The sequence below is a fragment of the Canis aureus genome, chromosome 9 (assembly GCF_053574225.1).
Source record: "Canis aureus isolate CA01 chromosome 9, VMU_Caureus_v.1.0, whole genome shotgun sequence".
NCBI classification, from domain to species: Eukaryota; Metazoa; Chordata; class Mammalia; order Carnivora; family Canidae; genus Canis; species Canis aureus.
The window spans coordinates 12,830,525-12,836,524 of NC_135619.1; positions in this window are offsets into that span (position 1 = coordinate 12,830,525).

Sequence of the window (6,000 nt, forward strand, 5' to 3'; positions counted from 1 at the left end):
AAGTGAGGACAATAAATGGAGACTTTTTTTTTTTTTTTTTTTTTTTAAAGAGGGGAGGAGGAGTAGAGAGGAAGGGAGAGAGAGAATCTCAAGCAGGCTCCACACCCAGTGCGGAGCCCAATAAGGGACTCAATTTCCTGGCCCTGAGATTATGACCTAAGCCAAAATCAAGAGTTGGACGCTTAACAAAATGAGCCACCCAGGTGCCCCAGAAACTCATTATTTTTATTCATTCCATTCATTCAACAAATAAATGAGGAATCACTACATGCCAAGCAGTCTGCAAGGTATAGAGCATAACATAGAAACCTAGGGGAAACAATAAAGGAAACGAGAGAAAAAGGTATATGAAAAAAAGAAATGATATATGGAAAACACTCCTTCAGCAGGAGAAATACGTATGTCCACTCTATAAAAAAAAGACTGCTATTGAAAATAACATTTGTCCTAGTTATAAACAAGCAATAGAACAACAAACCAAGGTGGAATGCTCCTCCATGCCTTACATTTTTTTATTCCACAGTTAGTAGACTCCTTATTTCTAACATTATTTACTAAGCAAATAATCACACAGCACTTGAATTCAAATCTTTTATCTAAATTTTACGCATTTCTGAGATAAAAATGTTTTCAAGGCTTGAAATTATGAAAAATATGAAGCATTTTCTTTATAGTTGTATGGTATAGTGGAAAGAGTTCAAGAAGTAGGGTCAAAAGTGTAGCTTCAAATGCCATTCCTACCACTTATTAGCTATGATCTTAGGCAAATTACTAATTATTCTAAACTTCAGCTTCCTATCTGTAAAAAGATCCAAACAATAGGGCAATTGTGAGACCTAAGACATAAGATATGGTGGATTTATATGTCATAAGCTATAAACCATTATACCAATAGTAACTCTTATTATTGTCTGTGTAATAAAGAAGATATATATTATGTTATATCATGCTTTGGGTTCTTTGTTTTTGTTTTAGATCTCTTTCATTGCCCAACACAATGCCTGGCACTTAGTAGATAATAAATGTTTGCTGAAAGAAAGAATAAAAAGACAATGTTCCTCACCATCTTGATAGAACTTGTGCTCTGAATTCTTTTTCAAGGACTGGTTGGTTGAACAAGGTTTACAATATACAGCCTTAGAATATTTTTGTTTTCTACCTCTCTGCAGCAAACCAACTGGCCTTTAGTGGAATCAAACCCATGCCCATCTCAGACTACACTTTTTTCTAACCAAAAAAATTGAATAAGCCTAGATGGCAGAGAACAAGATGAGAGTGCATACTGAGCTCAATCCTGTAAGCTAGGATGTGTGCAGGTTTAAGAGGGCCATTTTCTAAATGATGCATGGATCTAAGAGAATGGAGAGGCATGATTTGTATCCCTTTTAAGGAAAACATATATAATGAGCTCACACTTTCAGTTTCCACCCATCCAAACAGCGATTTAGGGATTCGCAGAACAGTGCTTTCCTTCTAGAATCCTTCGTTACCAGACTTTCAGACATATCGTACCCTTCACTTTCCTAGATTTTCACCTCTGTGTAATACATACAGACATATGGGTAAATCAACAACAACCCTCAAGGAAGCTATAACCACCCAGCATGTACATTTTGCAGCTCCTTCAACTTGCTTCCCATCCTGCCTATCCCCTTGCACAAATCAGGTTTGAATGCCCAAGCTTGTCACCTGGTACACAAAAATGCAGTCTAACACTGTATTTATTAGCAACCCATTTCCCTTATGTTTAATTTATTGTTACATTTTTTAAATGTACAAACAGTTATACCAGTTTTATACACAAAACCACAGGTACCGTTTTGTAGCTGTCAAAATTCCAGCAGCCTGTGGAGAGAGATAGTCAAATAGATGTCCTATGCTGCCATCTAGTGCTTTTGTTAAGACACGGGCTTGTTCATGTTTCTAGAAATGAGGAAACAAAGGCAGCTCAAGGAGCTCAAATTCTGGAACTGCTACTGATATGCATTATTAAACAGATGCATTTATGACACTTGGATCATATTTCCTGGAACCAAGCAACTTAACTTGTTTTCACACAACGGCAGCTTACATCCCTGCTCTTGCCTGGCAAAGCTCTGGCCTTCTACCCTGGAGGCACCTGGTTTAAATCCAAACTGACTGGGCAACAAAATGTCCCTCTGAGACTCTTTATACAGCTCCCATCTGGCTGAGGTTCTGTTGGCATGTCTCATCTTCCAGGAGGGATGATTTGATCTGAATGCCTTGTCTATTACTTCAGTTTTGAGAGAAGGTACAAAGGAGTCAGGGTTTTTTTTTTTTTTTTTTTAATCATTATCTTTAAAATTGACTGAAACAGCAGCCATTTTCTTTTAAGTGGCCAAAAGTAATGCTTCTGAATTTTCTTTTGCTCTTTAGCTCACAGATTTGTATCATTAGTTAGATCCTAGATCTGCTTTTGACTCCCTCCCTTTATCTATTCCTGTATTTCAAAAATATCTTTCTTCTCCCCAATCAGCATGTCTCCCTATTGCACACATGCTATGCTAAAAGCACTGTATCAAGTACTGGTTGATGGGTGGATAAATAAAAAAATAACCTTTCCATCTGTGTCTCTGATCACTTCCTGCCTCTGCCCTCTAAGAGACCTTACCTTCTCTCTCTTTCTAGATTCTTTCATCCTTTCTTTCCTAATGTGTGTTTTTTTTTTCTTGTCCTTTGGCAGTATACAAGCCTCTCTTCTAGTTAAAATAAATTTGGGGCTTCACTTGATTATGCTGTACTGTCCTGCTACCAAAAAAATGTCTACTTTCTGCGCTTGTATCTCTTCAAGCTTTTTAAAATTTAATCTCAGTGAAATGAAGAATCCGCTGACCCATAAATCCATTTTTCAAATAATGGAGCCCACTGCCTGACAAATTAGGGAGTGCCCTTCCAACAAGGTGGGCTGAATATCTGTTAGGGCCACAGATCCTGAAAGTGATTCCTGAAATAAAGAGGAAGTCACGTTAGATGATGTGTATGTTCCTTTCAACTTTGATTCTGTCTTTTTCAAACTGACTTCTGTTATAATCTTCCGTCTTTGCCAGCTACTCCTTTCTTGACCCTATCTGTAAACTCACTACTTTCTAAAAAAGGAAGTTAGCCTCTCCAGAAAGTCAAATGGTCAAATTCTGTTCCCCCTTCATGAATTCACTGCTTCATCACAGCACCCTAACTGCTCTCTTTTCTTGAAGCATTCTTCTTTACTTTGCTCATTCTATTTTTCAAATACTTTATTGTTTTCATTTTTTCATTGATTTCTTGTCTTCCTTTATGGAGACTTTATCAAACTTGGGTTTTATCAAGATATATGTTTGTGACTTTACAAATGTATTTATGTACTTCCACTGTATTCTTATACAATGTTTCATGATAGTGATGGTGACTGATGACAATTTGCTCACATGAGTTTTGCCACCACTTCTTCACAGATAGTTACCAAATCCTCCATTTCCACTATGATTTTTCAGGCTCTCTCCATGTCCATATCACCACTTACCTTTGCAACAGCATAGTTCTTGGTTGTCCCATCAACACTATAAGTTCACTCTGGGCTCTGACTCTTGCCCCTAAACAGACAGGCTTCCCAAGTATGTCCATTTCTATCAATGACAGTAATATGCCAAATTTCCAACTCAATTTAGTACCTTTTATTTATTTTGAATTTATCTTTTTTTATCTCCAATATTTAATCTCTTCTCAATCTTGCAAATTCCTTCTTGATTTATTTCACATATGCATCTTCATTTCTATTTCTGTGGCCTTTGCAAATGGACTTAAACTCTCATTACTTTATACCTGGGTTGTAGAGTAAACTTCAGGGAAGTTCTTTTGGCCTCTAATTCCACTCCCATATCAGTTCATTTTATAAAAAAAAGCTTAGGTAGTCTTTCAACCACTTTGCTATTATATAAGTCACCTGTTAAAAACCCGTAATAGTTTCTTATTGCCTCTCAATACTACATCAAATTTCTGTAGCTTCACATACTCAAGGCCTTTTGCCAATTACATCCCACTTTCTCTGAACATATGTTCCCTGAACACATGTCCCCAGTTCCAGTCAAACTTGTCTCTCTGGCATCACCTATACAGGAATATTTTGCACACAGCAATCTTTTCCCATTGAAGGCCTCATTCACTCCTTCCAAAAAACTAGTTACTATTCACCTCTCAAAATACACTTGCCCCCTGATAGCAATCCAAGGCAGATCACACCTGTCTCTAATCTCTATGCTGAGATCCTTCCTCAAGTGGCCTCACTTTAAGAGAAATATAGATGCTCATAAAAAGCAGGACAATGGGCTATGGCCTGATGGGTTCATCACCACAAAAGCTGGTCCCTGCTTTCTCGCATAGTTGCATGGTGTTATTATGCCCTAGCAGGAATGCTGCATGATGTCTGCCTAGTGTGGTTTGTTTCTGATGCCGGACACTCACGTTGCTTTCAAATTAAAGAGTTTCTTGGAATAGGTTCCCATCATGCCCTAGATGAGTAATGAAGATGAAGTAAGAGGGCAATCCAACAACTTTGACACTGTGATTTGATGCAACCACTTTAACATAATCATTTTGATGTAACTGTTTTGACATCAAAAATGGCACTTTCAATGTATAAAATCACTGTTTTCTTTGTTGTGTCATTACTAATTGACATGTGAAACCAACATCCCTGACTCTTACTACACCTTTAACTCTCACCATGATGCATATTTTAAAACATTAAAAGCCAGAAGTTAAAATATTATGTCAAAGTCATGATTCCATGTTGAAAATTCCTGGCATGTACCAAAGCAGTCGGGTCTTGGTGTCATGACACAATTGGCCTTGGAGGTGAGCTGATGATGTGATATGAGAGCTGACAACAGAGCTCTGAGGAGAAGGCTTTAGCATATTTATAGGTCTTAAGCTGGTACAACAAACACCCTAAGGAAACCATAGCCAGTAGGTGTGGTTCCCCATGAAGAAGTCATTAGAGGTAGACTTGTAGGTTACTGGTGGCTCTGAGAGGGAATGTTCTTCATGAGCATAAAATGGATAGGTAATTGGAACCCTAAGCAAGAGTTTAAGTTGCCTAACACTCCCGCATCTATCATAGGCCAAAGTTGGGGATAAATGTTTATTATTCCTTTCCTGCAGAGCTAGAAGCAAAGTTGTACTGGGAGACAGGGTGGCTTAGAGGGTCCTAACAGTATGATCTTCAGTTTTATAAAGAGTGTGATAAAGAAAGTTTATATTTCTTCAAACGAAAGTTCCTTACAGACAGCTAGTTTATGTTTTACCTTACAGTATTCCATCATTTCTGAATCTAGTGTGGGATTCTGCACCCCATAATTGCTTAGTGTCAACTGTTCACATGAGTGATTTGGCCTTGGCAATTCAAAAAAAAAAAAAAATTAAAAAAAAGAGATAGATCTCCTTTCTCTCAGACAGAAAAAAATTAATGTATATGGGTAAGGAAGGAAATGCATGTGGTCATTTGTTTACTTGTGTATTGTCTACCTCTCTATATCCCACCCCATACTAGAATGTATGCTCCCTGAGAGCCGGAACATTGCTTATATTCACTAATGTTGCCCCCATGCTTTGCGTAGTGATTGGCACATAGTAGACATTCAGTAAATATTTATTAAAGAAATAATTACTTTTTTCATTAGGAAAATAGGGTCCCTTTGGACTAACAGTTCCAAAAAGGAGTTGTTTGGTCTGTTCCAAAACAGCTTTGTGATTAGCTATGTTTTTCTCTGGGCCTTTTTCTGCTCAGAATCCCTGCCAGGGAAGAAATGCTAAAACTCCCATCTTTTAAATATGTAGATCCCTGACATTTGGTTGCTTCATGAATTTTACATTGCATAATGACAAGTGTTTAATTTTATAAACTGCTCCTGTAATAGATCATTTTCAAGGAGAGGCATAATCTGGAAATGCAGTGTAAAGTGCTGTTGCCGAATTAGACAAATGTCTTCCCTCAGCCAGCGATCC